Genomic DNA, 17,421 nt, shown 5'->3' with positions numbered 1-17,421 from the left:
CTGAACTTCTCCAAGAGAACTGTCAGCCAAGGAGCAGTGTGTGTGTGTGTAAACATGCACGGGTGCACATGGACATGTGTGTGTACATGTGTGTGTACTCATATGCACATGCACATGTGTGTGTGCATGTGCAGGCAGGGCTGTGGCAGCCTAGGATACCAGTTAAAACAACTGGCCATTAGAGCCAGGAAACCAAGGGTGGGAGTGTGGCTTTGCACAGCACTGGCCACACACAGGGGCTTTACTGTCACTTGCAGGCCTTTGCCCCCCTTCCCACCCAGCCATGGGAGAGGGCATCAGGGTGGGGGGTCCTGGTGGGAAGCAAGAGGTGCCCATGTCTGAGACAGCAGCTGTTTTGACAGGTGCACAGAGGGCACCAAAGGTGGTGAGGCATCGGTGCAGCAACCCTGGGCAGAAACCCAGGTCAGGAGTCGTCACCCGAGCAGGGGACAGTGGTTGGGGCTCTGGGCAAGGGCACGAAGACTGTGGCTTCCCCGGAGGACTCTTGCATGACCCAGCCCAGAGGGAGCTGTGGGGGGAGGCCACCTTTGGCCTTCAGTGCCCACTCTTCTCCTGCGAGGTCCCCACTGGCTGAATCCCATAGGACACAGAGGACAAGGGCTCCTGTAAGTGTGGCCCTCCCTGGATAGGGGAGAGCTGGAGCCACTGGGCCCCAGGAGAGGGCGGACCTGGAAGGGGGAACAGAGCTCCTCGGCAGGGAAGGAGTGCTGCTGTGGTTCCCACACCCAGTGCATGATGGAGGTGCTAGGCCTCTTGTTCAAAGGTGACCAAGGATGCCAGGGCAGTGACAGAAGACCTGCAAACCAAGTGGACAGAGCAATTGAGGTGGGTTTATGCCAGGCCCAGGCTTCAGGAGCTGTCCAAGGTGCCAACACCTCTCTGTGCTCACTGGGCCCTGTGCGCCCAGGGCTGCTGAGCCATCAGCTGTCACCCCGGCTGTCCCTGGGCATGCTGAGCACCAGGGCATGCGTTTCTGGAGTGTTCTTGTCTGGGGTCTGAGAGGGGATAAGCTGAGCACACGAATGAGCATCAGGGAACCTGGCAACCAAAAGCAGGGCTGCCATTGCCTCACTTCGCCCTCACCCAGCGGCATGACCAATCACCTTGGCCACATCACCTCTGCTTTGCTGAGCACTCACTGTGGGCCAGGGGAACTGCTGCATCGTCCCTCTGCCAGGCAAGGGCTGGCACCTCCCTGACAGCCCAGGAAACAGGGGTCAGAGCGAGGCTGCCCAACGTGGGTACCACCTGTCAAGACTGCTGTGTGCACAAGGCAAGCTGAAAATGCTGGCATGAATGCCCGTGGAGGCGCCTTGGGCCACTGCCAGGTAAGTGTTGGGTGGGAACCAGCCCCAGCAGCCTCACCTGTGGATGGGTGCAGCTCTAAGGTGTACCCGGGCTCCCATGGCCCCCTGGGCTCCCCATCCTGCTGCCCACAGGGGCCTTGGCTCAGTGACCCCACCTCCTTGCATTCCTACCCTCATGGTCATTCCCACACTGTCAGGATTGGTCAGCATGGCCAACAGAGCAGGGCCAAGGTGGCTGGTGGGGTGTCACTCCTGAGGTTACGTTACAGAAGACACCATAGCTTCTGTTGGGAAGTCTCTCCCTCCCTGGCCCCACAACACAGGGAGCCCTCCAGGGAGGTCCACATGGTGAGGGACCAAAGCCAAGGTGAGCTGGGGAGGAGATTCCCCCAGTCTCAGCTGAGCCCCATGAGAGACCCTTAGCCAGGACCACCCAGCCAAGCTCCCTCCAGATCTCCTGTCTTCAGAAGCTTCAGATTAGAAAATTATGTGCTCCTGGTCTTGAGTTGCTACATTTAGGGATCATTTGTTACACAGGAGACAATGAATACAAAGTCTCACTTCATTTGCTGTTTTTGTTTGAAGTTGAATCTCTGTTTCCAAGGCAGCTTCTAAGGGAGCCCACATTCAAACAGTTGGGCAACACCTGAAAAACAGCAGGATTTGAACCCAGAGCCCAGGAGCCACTCCAGCCTTCAGGGGCCTCAGTGGCAGGGACTGGGTCTTGGTTGCCACCCAGCCTTGGTGCTCAGGCCAGGGCCCTCCACACATCAGGTGCTGACTACCCATCCCTCTCCCTCTCTCGTGCTCTGTGGTTCATCCCAAGTATGTCTCCAGTGTTACTCAGAGGCTTAAGGACATGAACCTTGGATGTGGGCTTCCTGCATTTAAATCCTTTCTCTGCAAGGTGCTTACAGGGGGATGCTCAATCAATTATTTAACCTCAGTTTCTCCTTCTATACAATGGGTCCAATAAAAGTGGGGGTGTGGGGACTCTTGGAAAGCTGCCAGTGAACAGAAAGGGATGCTTCCCTCTCCCCAGCCTCCTGAACCCCCCAGGAGCAGACACTGCCACCAGCTGTGACTCTGGGCCACCTAACAAATGAGTGCTGCTGTGCCCGGTGCCCTGAAGGTCCCCCATCCCGGTGCATGGACCTGAGGACAAGCTCTCCTCCTGCCTGACAGCCAGAGAAGAAACCTCTTTGGCAGTAGGGTTGGGGTGGGTGCATGGGAGGGAGGAGTATGCTCTGCAAACTTCAATAAAATCTTTTTTTGGCTGAGAAAACACGATGGCTGCCTTCCCAGCAGGTGCTCCGTAAACACACATCAAAGGGTGGCTGGAAAACTGCCAAGATGAACAGACGAACAGTCGCTGCCAGAAGACGGGGGTGCATCGTGCATGAACTGACATCTGGGTGCACCCACACCGTGCCTCCCCCACCTTCTCCGGCTTCCTTTTGACCTGGGGACCCCAGCCCCTTGCTGAGTGGCTGACTCTGCCAGAGACCCAGAACCACCTTCAGGCAATGCACCCCCACGTTGGGAGAGGAACATGGCCCTTTTACTCCCGATTACGCTAATTAACTAGTTTTCTTTAAGGAGACAATTACTCCCTTCAGTTTGACACTTTCTAACTCCATTAGCAGTCCCAGCTGCCAGCATCCCAGTGCTGATGAGTTACTCGAAGTGGCTTGGAGAAAGACAATTATCAGCGGCCGCTCCCCCAGCCACTTGCGGTGGAGGCAGAGGAGGTGAAGGGGTCACAGAGCTGGGGATTTCTGCAGCCCGTGGCTCTGACCATGGCACAGACAAAGGCACTGGAGCAGGAGGCCCCCAGGCTGGGCCTGTCAGCAGCTGTGCCTGCTGCCTCTGAATAACAGGAGGCCAGCAAGTTCAAAGCCACCCAGCTGGCCCTCTCTGGGGGGTGCCCTGTGTGGTCCCAGGACCCAGGTAAAGCCTGGCTTGGAGCGCAGAGCCTCTGCCCCATCCAGGTAGGTTTTTGTGGTCCTGAAATGCCACGCACCAGGGACCCAGGGCTTCTGTGAATTCTTGGCTCCTGGGTCCTGGAAACTCATCACTAACTATTGTTACAGTTCACGGCACTGATTGTTTTTAATTTTTAGAATTTCTTGCTGTGACACAGCAGGTTAAGGAGCTAACAGTAATGCCAGCATCCCATTTGGGCACCAGATCAGGTCCTAGCTGCTCCACTTGCAATCCAGCTCCCTGCTTATGTGCCTGGAAAAGCAGTGGAAGATGGCCCAAGTCCTTGGGCCCCTGCACCCATGTGGGAGACTTGGAAGAAGCTCCTGGCTCCTGGCTTCAGCCTGGCCCAGCTTTGGCTGTTGCAGACATTTGGGGAGTAAACCAGTGGATTGAATCAGTCTCTCTCTCATTCTGCCTTTCAAATAAATAAAACAAACCTTTAGGAAGAAGTATTTAAGGATCTCTGGATGCCCGATTTTGCCTTTACACAATCCTATCCCTAAACAGTGAGACTCCTGGTTTAGGAAGGACCCACGGGGGAGGAGTGCAGGCACCTGCAACAGTTGCTCCACACTCAGAGCTGCACATTGCTCTGGTCTAGGAGAGGCTTGGAGGGCGCGAGAGCCCACCTGCCCCCACAGCTGTGCACCTGTGAGCTCACACATCCTAGCTCATACACCTGGGCACCCGACACACACACATGGGGCACACACCATGAGTGATGGCGGCCCTCAAGTGAGGAAGAAGTCCCCCAGGAAGGCTGTCTTCCACCTCAGAACCAGGGCAGAGAGTGATCGATGCCACCAAGGGGACAGAACCCTGTCACCCCAGCTGTCATCCTGAGTGGTATCTAGAAGCCCTCCCTGTGTGTCTGGCCCTGGACTGAAAGCACCGTGCACCTGGCAGCCTGATGCCCCGCGGAGCCCCAGGAGGGAGGAAGCACAGGTCCTGTTCTACAGCTGAGGGCACTGAGACCAGAGACATCAGGCCCTTTCACAAGGCTGGATTTGAACTCTGGGGTCTCCCTGAGCCCCTCCCCTGCACACACCCCTGGTCTCTAAGGTGGGCTGACACCAGAGGAGGTGTCTGCCAATCACTTCCAGGATCTGACTTCCTGCCTTCCTCCGTGCATCATGTGCCTGAGATTGACTGTGAGCCTCTCTGGGAGGGAAACGTGGCCTGGGTCGCTCCCTGTAGGCCCCAGGTCCCTAGTGTCCCTGTGCCCCTTTGTCACTGTGTCTGTATTACACAAGAGCCCCCCAGCCACGTCTGGCTGCAGCCTGGAAGGTGAGCAAAGCTTGTGCACCTGTGTGCACTTGGCATCCAATGCACATGCAGGCGAGCTCTCCTGCGGACACACACTCCTGGGCCCTTTTGGGGAAGAAGAAGGCAGGAGGAGGGGGGAGTCATGGAGCAGGAGGGAGGGGTGTGGCTGAGGTCAGGGGAGGTGAGGCTCACCCAAGCAATGTCCATGCCATCCCTCATCACCTGTGCCCCAGTCACAGAGCCCCAGCCATGCCGGGAACACATGAAGGACCCAGGGCCCAGAGGGGCAGGCACACGGACCTGTGCAAGGTCACTCTGTGTGGAGGAGGCAGGGCCAGGCCTGAAATCTGGAGCCCTGAGCCTGGCTCAGGCCCCTCACATCAGAATGGGAGGCCAGGACTTGCTTTGTGTGAAAGGTGGCTGCTAGAGGGGGCAGGAAGAGTGAGATGGTGAAGGAGGGCTGCTGATGCAAGGGTCATGGCCAAGGTTGCCACTGTGGCACCAGGGACTCAAATCTGCTGGGACCTCTGAGAGTGGCCCAGAGGCCCAGAGGCCTCCCAGGATTGCCTATCAGTTCTGCAACCTGCAACTGGGGTCCTTACATCCCGACTTCTGGGGTGCACTTGCCCAAGAGCCCTGATAGCTCCTATGGCACCCCTGGCACTGTCCTAGGCACACACTTGGTGCAGGCTTCAGCGCAAGCTGTGGGCACAGAGTAAGAGCACAGAGTGCTGGTGGCTCAAACAGAGGGGTCATGGGCATGAGTCAGGGGCAGAGCTGTCAGCCGAGGCGCTGTAGCATAGCAGCTGTAGCTACCACCTGCGACACCAGCTTCCCACACGGACACTGGTTTGAGTCCTTGTAGATCCACTTCTGATCCAGTTCCCTACCAATGGCCTGGGAAAACAGTGAAAGGTGACCCAACTAGCTCCTGGCTCCGGCCTGGTCCAGCACTGACCATCGCAGCCATTTGGGGAGTGAACCAATGGATGGAAGATCTCTCTCCCTCCCTCTGCCTTTAAAATAAATGAATCCTAAACGACAACAAAAACCCTGCTGTTGATCTTGGCCTCCATGGGGTCACTGCCTGGGCACCCAGCTCCTCTGTGCTGCCGGCCGCTGGCAGGCCTCTCCCTCTGGACAGCAGCTCCTGGGCATGCCCCTCTCCTTTGCCCTCCTGACTGCCCTGTGGGGTCCTCGCTGCTGTGGGGATGGCTTCCACTCTGCAGGTGAGAAAGCTGACACACAAGCAGCCAGGGATGATGGTCAGCTACACAGTTGGCTCCAGAGGCTGGGTCTAATTACCTCCAGAACACCTCTGACCCCAAGTTACCTGGCTCCCCCGACCCCTACCACCAGGGGAGTTCCCACAAGTTTCCAGCTCGGCAGCTGGAGGCCAGCGGCTGGCTCAGCTCACTGCCTGGGTTGGGTACTGGATGTGTTTGCAGCACTGGGGGGCTGGGGAGCCTGGAGGCCCCAGGGGCCGGCCCTGTGGACCCCTCCTGGCCCTTCTGCCCCCAGGCTGGGTCTCAGCAGAGCCCTTCCTCTCGGGCTGGAGGGAAAAGGTGCTCACCATCCCATAGCATTGACAGCTTGATTACAAGCAGCTGTGGCAGGAGAGCTGCTTGCAATCAGAAGGATTGGACTAAGCAGGCGTGCCCCTCAGGGTGCTAAGCAGAGTGAACCCTGGGATCTGGCACCGCTGTGTCTTCCTCCCAGCCAGATCCCTGCACCTTGCATGCAGTCCGAGTTCTTAATCAAGAACATCTGGCTCCCATTCCCCAGGTCGCTGTTTTCAGAGGGCCAGGCACGCCCTCTGTGCCCGGCTCTGCTGACATCAACGTCCCTGGTCCTCACAGCTAGCCCAGGAGGCACCCATGTCACAGGCAGGGACACAGAGGCAGCAGAGCCAGGCTTCCAGCCCGGGCCTGGCCCCAAGACCTCTGCTCCCCGAGAGTAAGATTGCATGCACCTGGTAAGGGCGGGGCCGGCAGCTGCTCCCTGAAGGACCATCTTGTGGGTGGAGGAGAAGACAGGCTGGGGAAGACAAGGAAGCCCACTGCACATGGCCCACAGCCTAGACATGGGTGCAGAACCTCACCTGGCTGCCCAGGTGAGGTCCCCCTGCTAGAGAGACAGGCTGCAGAGGGGAGAGGGCAGGGAGCAGGCTCAGGCCTGTGGGCGGAAAGGAGGGCAGCACTGACCGACCCACTCTGGGACTCTAAGCCGCCCTCAGGCTCTGCCTCCCTCTGCTCCTCACATCACACTGGGGGAGTGAGCTTGTGCCCCTGCCCCAAGGGAGCCAGGACACTGGGGCCATCCTTCCTCCTCTGCCTTTTTGCCTCTGTGGGGTGGGGTGGGGTGGGGTGGGGGTGGAGGCACAGGCCTGGTGTCCTGGGCCATGACCATGGAGAGCTGCCAGGGAGATTCCTGCATGCCTGTCTGAGCAGGGACAAGGCTGAGCGGCCTGGAAGTTGCTGGCGTTCTCCACCCACCACCCACGAGAGGCGCTAGAATCCCACTGCAACATCACCTGGCACTGATTAAACGCCTTCTGTGTACCAGGAGCTTGGCGCACCTTCTAAAGTGTTTTTGGTGGACAGAGGGATGGCTGTGAGAGCCAATTCCCCAGGGAAGATGGGGAGCGGGCAGCTCTGGCTTTCCCAGGTCACACAGCACTTCCACAAGGGCCCCAGCTGGGGCCAGGTTTCCCCTCTGGGCTCAGCAGAGGCACCCCAGCATGGAAGGCTTGAATGGCATGGCAGGGTGGGCGGGGAGCCGGAGTGTGGAGATGCTTTAGAGGAGATGCCATCCCCTATGGGTGCGGACAATGGATTCAGGATTATGGGGGGGGGGGTTCCTTGTAACCAGGACCCCCTCTGGGAATCCAGGGAACAAAAGGGCAGGCGTCTCAGGGGCCCAGGGGAATTTGTGAGAGGTCTTGGGTCCACCCCTGCAGGTGGCCTCAGGTGACAGCCAGCCATGTGCGGGCACTGCGCGGATGCTTTCACAGCTGCTGCTGTGACCACCGGGCTGAGGCCCAGCTTGGCTGGCCGATTCCATCCTGGGAAGGGTGCAGCATCCTGAGGACTTGGGATCTGGGGTGTGGTGGGCCCTCCGGGCACACAGCACTGTGCGGCCTTCCAGACCCAGTCCCCTAGCCCCTCCTCTCCCCCCATCAGCTGCAGGGTCTGGGGCCCAGGCACACTGAAGCATGCCAGGGGCTCTAAGCTGTAGCACCTCCCCCCAAGACAGGTGAGCAGCCTAAGGCCTGGCATGGGAGGGCAGCCCCAGCCTGCAGTCAGCCAGCAACTGATTCCGCCTCCCGGTTCTGGGTTCCATGCCTGCACCACCACCACCCTGTCATCTCGCAGGGGATCCAGCAGGCACAGGTCTGTGGGGTTCCATGTCTGCACCACCACCACCCTGCCATCTTTCAGGGGATCCAGCAGGCACAGGGCTGTGGGGTTCCATACCTGCACCGCACCCTGCCATCTCTCAGGGGATCAGCAGGCACGGGGCTGTGGGGTTCCATGTCTGCACCACCACCACCCTGCCATCTCTCAGGGGATCCAGCAGGCACAGGGCTGTGGGGTTCCATACCTGCACCGCACCCTGCCATCTCTCAGGGGATCAGCAGGCACGGGGCTGTGGGGTTCCATACCTGCACCCCACCCTGCCATCTCTCAGGGGATCCAGCAGGCACAGGGCTGTGGGGTTCCATGTCTGCTTCACCACCACCCTGCCATCTTTCAGGGGATCAGCAGGCACGGGGCTGTGGGGTTCCATACCTGCACCCCACCCTGCCATCTCTCAGGGGATCAGCAGGCACGGGGCTGTGGGGTTCCATACCTGCACCCCACCCTGCCATCTCTCAGGGGATCAGCAGGCATGGGGCTGTGGGGTTCCATACCTGCACCCCACTCTGCCATCTCTCAGGGGATCAGCAGGCACGGGGCTGTGGGGTTCCATACCTGCACCCCACCCTGCCATCTTTCAGGGGATCCAGTAGGCACAGGGCTGTGGGGTTCCATGTCTGCACCACCACCACCCTGCCATCTTTCAGGGGATCCAGCAGGCATAGGGCTGTGGGGTTCCTTGCCTGCACCACCACCCTGCCATCTCTCAGGGGATCAGCAGGCATGGGTCTGTGGGGTTTCATGCCTGCACCACCACCACCCTGCTGTCTTTCAGGGGACCAGCAGGCACGGGCTGTGTGGGGTTCCATGCCTGCACCACCACCCTGCCGTCTTTCAGGGGATCAGCAGGCACAGGGCTGTGGGGTTCCATGCCTGCCCCCCCCCCACCATCTCTCAGGGGATCACCAGGCAGGGGGCTGTGTCCGTTCACTCCTGCATTCTCGTTCACTTGTTCATCCATTCATGCAGCTCCAGGAACTTCACCAAAGCACCAAGTGTGTGCTCTGGGTGAACGGAGCCACCTAAGCCACAACTCTGTCTGCAGGGTCTCCCACCCACTGGGCAGACTACAGGAGCCCTGCGGCAGGGCCGGGCAGGTGCCTGGAGGAGGCGAGAGAGGGAGGCTCAGTGCATGGCCCTGGCTGCATTCCCCCTCACACAAGGGGGAGGCAGAGCTGGAGGGCAGTGGACGGCAGACATAGAGGGTGAGCAGGATGCAGACTGGGACCTCACAGCCAGCGCACCCCGCTGTGGCCAGGTGGTGCCGACTCCTTCCCGCTCTTGCTGGGACCTGTCCTCCCACCAGCCACCACCTTTCCCTCTTGCCACAGGATGAAGCTGTTCAGGGCAACACATCCCTCAGACTTAAGTAAAATCAACATGTGCTACACACCAAATATGGGCAAGGAACTTTAAAAGATTGCTTTAAAAGAGAGTATATAGTCTACTGTGAGGTAGAGAAATCTATAAATAACTAAAATAAGATCTGAAATTTCTTAAATGATATATTTGGGAACTTTCATCAGATAGAGTTTTGTGAGGGAAAAGCGGAAATTAAGTGTGAGGGTGTTGTGCAGGGATTAAGCCACTGCCTATGACCCAGCAACCCATTATGGGCACCAGTTTGAGTTCTGCTTGCTCTACTTCCAATCTAGCTACCTACTAATGTGCCTAGGAAAGAAGCTGAGGATGGCCCAAGTGCTTGGGCCTCTGTACCCACGAAGGAGACCCAGATGGAGTTCTTGGCTCCGGCTTCTGCCTGGCCCACCCCTCACTCTTGCAGCCATATGAGGAGTGAACCACCAAGTAGAAGATCTCTCTCTTTGTCTCTTCTTCTCTCTCTCTCTCTCTAATTCTACCTTTCAAATAAATAAATAAACTTTTTTTAAGAAGGAATGTGGAACCTTACAAGAAAGTCTGATCTTTAGCAGTGGTTGTGACAGAGCTGAGGTGCGGGATGGGGCTCCTTCTGTTGCCTTCTGAGGCTGTCTAGTCTCACTCACTTAGGCCAAGGTTATCTCTTCCTAACCTCTCTGTTGTACCAGGAAGGCCTAGGGCAAATGGAGGGTCAAGTGTCTACTCCTTTTTCTGGTTTCTACCTGATTCTCATTGTAGTGTCCTGTGTGGTCAAGGGGCCTTGTCTTTGGAAGTAGGAGGTAGGATAGAAGGGGCATATGGGGCTGTGATTTCCATGTTAGAGCAGCCAAGGTATGTACTCTCAGGTTGACCCAATTCTGGAAGAGTTGTTTCTGCATAGTCACAGATCCCATTTGTTAAGGTGGAAAAGAACTACACAAGGTAGTAAGGTAGTAGGTCATTTCATAGCTCTGAATATTTGCAATCATCTGTGTTTCCTGGAAGCAGTGAATCCTTCCAGAGAAACTCACAAAAATATTGATTTTGTAAAGTGAGCTTCAGAGTAGGAGCAGTTGGTACATAGAAATGTGTATTGAATGAGTAATATTTTAATAATGTCTACAGATAGGCCAGTGCCACGGCTCAATAGGCTAATCCTCCACCTGCGGCCCCAGCACCCTGGGTTCTAGTCCCAGTTGGGGTGCTGGATTCTGTCCCAGTTGCTCCTCTTCCAGTCCAGCTCTCTGCTGTGGCCTGGGAGTGCAGTGGAGGATGGGCCCTGCACCCTCATGGGAGACCAGGAGAAGCACCTGGCTCTTGGCTTCGAATTAGCGCGGTGTGCTGGCCGCAGCGGCCATTAGAAAGTGAACCAACAGTGTGATCCCTTTGTTTCTTAGACCTATCAGAGCCATCAATTGTGAACTGAAATTGATCACTTGGAGTAGTGAGATGGCATTGGTACATGCCACCTTGATGGGATTGTATTGGAATCCCCTGGCACATTTCTAACTCCATCATTTGGGGCAAGACTGATTGTGCATGTCCCAAATTGTGCATCTCCCCCCTCTCTTTTTCCACTCTGAAATTTAACAGGGGTCACTTTTCAGTGAAAATTTAAACACCTAAGAATAATTGTGTGTTAATTACAGAGTTCAACCACTAGTACTGGAACAACAACAACAACAACAAATACTAAAAAGGATAAAGTATTACATTGTACATCTAGAGTCAGGACAAAAGCTGATCAGGTCATTGTTTCTTATAGTGTCCATTTCACTTCAACAGGTTTCCCCTTTGGTGCTCAGTTGTTGCCGATCAGGGAAAACAAATGAAATTTGTCTCTTTGGGACTGGCTTAATTCACTCAGCATGATGCTTTCCAGATCCCTCCATCTTGTTGCAAATGACTGGGTTTCATTGTTCCTTACTGCTGTATAGTATTCTATGGAGTACATGTCCCATAATTTCTTTATCCAGTCTACTGTTGATGGGCATTTGGGTTGGTTCCAGGTTTTAGCTATTGTGAATTGGGCTGCAATAAACATTAATGTGCAGATGGGATCACACAAACAAGACAAGTGTCTGCTAATACTAACTGATATAATCAAAAAGGGAGAGAAAGATCCAACATGGGAAGTGGGATACACAGCAGACTCATAGAATGGCAGATGTCCTAAACAACACTCTGGCCTCAGAATCAGCCCTTAAGGCATTCGGATCTGGCTGAAGAGTCCATGAGAGTATTGTAGGCATGGAAAGCCAAGATACCATGGAAAAGAAAAAAAAAGAAGAAGACCTAAATGAAAGATCTCTGTTAGTGAGATCCCAGTGGCAAGAACGGGGCCATCAAAGAAGGAGGTACCTTTCTCTGAAGGGAGGAGAGAACTTCCACTTTGACTATGACCCTATCGGAATAAGATCAAAGTCAGCGAACCCTAAAGGCTTCCATAGCCCTGGCAACTCATGACTAGAGCCTAGGGAGATTACTGACACCATGAACAGGAGTGTCAAATTGTTAAGTCAGCAACAGGAGTCACTGTGTACTTACATCCCATGTGGGATCTGTCCTTAATGTGTAGTCTAATGTGGAGTGATGCTATAACTAGTACTGAAAGAGTATTTTTACACTTTGTGTTTCTGCATGGGTACAAACTGATGAGATCTTTACTAATTATATACTGAATCAATCTTCTGTATATAAAGATAATTGGAAATGAAAAAAACAACCTGGTGTTAAATTGGAAATGGCATAGAAAATTAATTAATTTTTAAAAAAATATTATGTAGGATCTCTGCCTTTAATGTGCTGTACACTCTTATTTAATGCTATAACTAGTACTCCAACAGTATTTTTTTTCACATTGTATTGCTATATGGGGGCAAACTGTTGAAATCGTTACCTAATTTATACTAAACTGATCTTTCGTATATTAAGAGAATTGAAAATGAATCTTTACATGATTGGAAGGGGAGAGGGAGCAGGAAAGGGGAGGGTTGTGGGTGGGAGGGAAGTTTTGGGAGGGGGAAGCCATTGTAACCCATGAGCTGTACTCTGGAAATTTATATTCATTAAATAAAAGTTTAATAAAAAAAAAAAAAGAAAGTGAACCAACAGAAAAAGGAAGACCTTTCTCTCTGTCTCTCTCACTGTCTACTCTGCCTGTCAAAAAAATATTAATGTCTACAGATATTTCTCAGTGTTCCTTGGGGGGAAAGGCATAAAACAAATTTCCATAACATATTTGAGGTATGACATTAGAAATAATTTCTTACAGAAAACAACACTCAGTAGTAATCTCACTTTGTACTTATATATATTAGTTTATGCTTTTCACAAAATTTCTATAACTTGAAATAGACTGGATGACTCTTATTGTCATGCCAATTTTACAGTTGTCTGAAATCAAGACTGAGACCAGATTAGAAGCCTCAGGTTCAAATCCTCAGTCCAGTTCAGTGCTCTCTCACCTGCTGACTGCTCAGATGACAAGTTTGTATGAGTCTGTAAGGACAGAGAAAAATGAAGCAGCTGAGTGAGTTTTCTGCCATACTACCGATGCTCAATTTAAGGAGATGACTTTTATTCTGAACTGCTTTCAACAAATACTTGCCAAGTGCCAGCTATGTGTCAGGGATTGTACAGGGCTGAACAACACAGACATGGGGTTTATGTTCTAGTGAGGAAACAGAGATAATAAATACATACATACATACATACATACAACAGAACAGTAAGTACTTTCAGAAGCAGTAAGAGCTGTGAAGAAAATGAAATAGAAAACAGTGGTGGTAGCTGAGGGTGACTGTGGCTAGAAAGGAAAGGCTTGTCTGAAGAGGTCTACATTTGAGCTAACATCTAAATACTGTGAAAGAGGCAGGCATCGGAAGACCCAGGAGAAGTTCACTGCAAGAGAAGGGAAAAGCACAGGCAAAGTTCTGGAGATGAGAAGGAGCCTGTGTTCCTAGAGAACTGAAACAAGGCCTATGGGAATGCGACTCCAGCTTCGAAATAGGAGAAGGAGGAAAGGACAGACCTGAAGGTCCTTGTAGACTTGGGAAAGGATTTGGGCACCACTCCAGTGATAAAGTACCCTTTATTTCATACAACCATGGTGATATAAGATTATAGATTGCTTTTAAATATCTTGCCTCTGGGTGGTATGAGGACTTTAACCTCCCTTAACTTATCTGACAGTTCTGTTAACACTTACTTGTTTTGTAATCTTTGCAAAACAAAAATTGATAACCCAATGGCAGTCCCCGAACATTTTTTGTTTAATTCCTGTCAGTTGTGACATGTGGTAGTTTGGAAATCACTGCACTGTATATCACAGCAGCCTCCTAACAGTGCAATTTGCAAATCTGAGTGAAGATGTTAACATCCAGAACAGCAACATGCTGAAATGTTTTCTTGCAGGAGACATTTAGAATTCTGCTGAATCTCAGACCTTCCTCTACCTTCCTTCACCTGCTGTCTTTTTGCTCTCTTCCTCCCATCTTTGTCAGTTATCAGGTCATATACGTTTCTCTTTTTAAATATTTATTTATTTATTTATTTGAAAGTCAGAGTTACAGGAGAGGGAGAAACAGATATTCCATCCTCTGGTTCACTCCCCAGATGGCTGCAATGGCCACAGCTGAACCAAACTGAAGCCAGGAACCAAGAGTTTCTTCCAGGTCTCCTCATGTAGGTAACAGGATCCAAGTGCTTGGGCCACCTTCTTCTGCCTTCTCCAGGCCATTAGCAGGGAGCTGGATTGAAAGTAGAACAGCCAGAACACAAACTGATCCCACTATGGGATTGCCTGCATTGTAGGCAGCAGCTTTACCCACTATACCACAACACCGGCCCCTTAAATTTCTCTTTTACTTGCTTTACAAGCTCCCAGAATTTCTTTGTGCCCAGTATTTACAATATCTGTCATATCACAGTTTGTTAGGAAGTAGCCCCATGTGTAATATACTTAAATTTAAGCATTCCTTATGCTCAAAGCTCCAAGTACATTAGCAACCTGGTCATTACTGAAAGTGACATCTAGAGGTGAATTTGCTTGAAATGAAGATGCAAGTAGGGGCCAGAGACTAGGCTCACCATGGCCCATGACAGCTGTGATTAAGACTTCCATTTGGCAAAAGATTCTAGCATGACCATGCAATTATCTAGTTTAAGTCCAGAGAGTATCTGGTTGAGGCTAAAGGTTTGCCGCTTAGGAATCTATGATACTCACCAGGCCCCTACCATAGTCTTGAGACTATGAAATCCAAGCAAATTGTGAGCAAACATGCCAACTTTACCATTTGCCACTCATCTTTATAAAATGATGAGGTAGAGGCAAACCTTTGGCTCAGCAGTCAAGATGCTGTTTGCAGTACCTGTGTCCCACATTGGAATGCCTGGTTTGAGTCCTGGCTCTACTTCCAATCCAGCTTCCAGCTAATACTCAACCTGGGTCACAGCAGTAATGGTAAGTTGTTGAATCCTTGCCAACCACCTGGGATTAGTTCCACAGGATCCTAACTTTGGGCTGGCCAAGCCCTGGCTGTTGTAGTCATTTGGGGGAGTGAATCAGCAGATAAAAGACATCTGTCTTTCTCTCTCTCTCTAAGTATGGTGAAAATAAATAAATTTAAGTTTGTTTTTTTTAAAGAATTAACTATAGGTGCCAGCATTGTTACATAGTGTGTTAGGCTGCTGCCTTCAATACCAGCATCCCATATGGGCACCAGTTCAAGTCCTGGCTGCTCCACTTCAGAGCCAGCTCTCTGCTAATGGCCTGGGAATAGCAGAGGAGGATGGCCCAGGTACATGGACCTCTGCCATCAGGTAGGAGACCTGAATAAAGTTCCTAGCTCCTGGCTTCCTCTGGCCCAGCCCCTGCCATTGTGGCCATATGGGGAGTGAACCAGTGGATGGAAGATACCTCTCTCGATCTCGTTTCTCTCTCTCTCTCTCTCTCTCTCTCTCTCTCACTCTCTCTCCCTCTCCCTCTCCCTCTCCCTCTCTCTCTCCCTCTGCCTCTCTCTCCCTGTGTGTGTGTCTGCGTCTCTAATTCTGACTTTCAGATAAGTAAATAAATCTTGAAAAAGAATTAACTATATTGTGAATTTTAAAGATAAGATAATATACTAAACACTATTTTTCAGTTTTTTAATTAGTAACAGAACTTTCTTCAAAGAAAATTCCAGATACCCAGCATATAACATAGCTGTGGGTCTAAGCCACAAGTCAACGCTTCTGTCTACCATAGTGGCTCCTGAGGGATATCTGAGAAATCACCAAGGTTTTCAGGGCATCGGGTAAAAACCACAATAAAAAAATTCAAATTGTAAACCCTGCCATAAAAGATGGCTGTGCTTCAGAAACTAGCAGAGCTATCAAAGCAGAGCTTCAAAAATAGATTTCATATATACATTTTAACCTAGAAGTATGCTTTCAGTGCATTTGCTGTTTGAAGCAGAGTCAAATTTTAACTATAGCTATTTTTTAATAACTCAGGTTTTATATAATTTGGGATGATAGTGTTCTTGGGGCTAGAGTACTTTTTTCCTGCTAATTTAAAAAGTGGTTTTCATGTTGTCCAATATTTCTTTTTTTTTGTAAATTAAAGTCATGATATATATCTTTGCAATATATATATATATGTACTAAATATATATATATATATATATATATATATATATATATATATATTTGTCTTCTAGTTTGCCAGGGTGTGGATCCCTGATCCAGAGGAAGTTTGGAAGTCAGCAGAGCTGCTGAAAGATTACAAACCAGGAGACAAAGCCCTCCTGCTTCACTTCAAGGAAGGAAAGGTAAAAATTCCACCTTGATTTGCTGTCATTTGCTAAAAATAAAAATAATTCAAAAGTATAAGTTACTGGGCTGACTTACCCCCAGTTGGACGGTAAATTTTGAACTCATCTAGCATTTTTATTTATAAAAACAGCAAGCTTAAATTTTTGTCCTAATAGAGTTATCAGTGACACAGATTAATGAGAATATTAGTTGGCCTATAAATGTCCTATGATTATCAGACGTAGATACACTGCTAACCCTTCTAAAAAGATGTGCCTGTTTGTTGCATTTTGTTTGGACTAGCTGTAAAATCATTTGGATTAACCAAGAAGACATCATGTAAGGCGCTGGTCTAGTCAGGATTGCATTTTCATGGCTATGGGTAGGAAACACTGTGCTAGTGACCAGAAAAGCTTGACCCTAACTGTGTCCCTGTCCCAACCCTTTCCTCACTCACTGTATAAGTGGGTCTTTCTGAGTTCTTCTCGTTTCAGTGTCTGCACTGCCTGTGTCAGGGCATGTCACACTTTTCACTGAAACCTTTGTGACACTGATTTCCTTTAAAGAACATATAGTGTATCCCAGAAAACTAGATATAAATACATGAAAAGCTAAGACATAAAGCAGAGTTCAACACCATGATTCTGAATTTGTCAAGTAAATATATGATTAGCTTCCAAAGGAGTAACACTATCTTCATTTTCTTAAAGATTTATTTATTTATTCAAAAAGCAGAGTTACAGAGGCAGAGACAGAGAGAAAGAGGTCTTCCATCCACTAGTTCACTCCCCAAGTGGCCACAATAGCTGAAGCTGGGCTGATCCAAAGTCAGGAGCCAGGTGCTTCTTCCTGGTCTCCGAAGTGGGTACAGGGACCTGAGGAATTGGGCCATCTTCCACTGCTATCCCAGGCTAGAGCAGAAAGTTGGATCAGAAGTGGAGCAGCTTGAACTCAAACCAGTGCCCATAATGGGATGCTGGCTCTTCAGGCAGCAGCTTTCCCCACTACACCACAGTGCCAGCCCCATAAGTAACACTGTTTTAACTTTTTTTTTTTTTTTGACAGGCAGAGTGGATAGTGAGAGAGAGAGACAGAGAGAAAGGTCTTCCTTTTTGCTGTTGGTTCACCCTCCAATGGCTGCTGCGGCCAGCGCATCTCGCTGACCCGAAGCCAGGAGCCAGGTGCTTCTCCTGGTCTCCCATGTGGGTGCAGGGCCCAAGGACTTGGGCCATCCTCCACTGCCTTCCCGGGCCATAGCAGAGAGCTGGCCT

The sequence above is a fragment of the Lepus europaeus genome, chromosome 18 (assembly GCF_033115175.1).
Source record: "Lepus europaeus isolate LE1 chromosome 18, mLepTim1.pri, whole genome shotgun sequence".
Classification (NCBI taxonomy): Eukaryota; Metazoa; Chordata; class Mammalia; order Lagomorpha; family Leporidae; genus Lepus; species Lepus europaeus.
Note: the sequence above shows the minus strand (reverse complement) of the source record.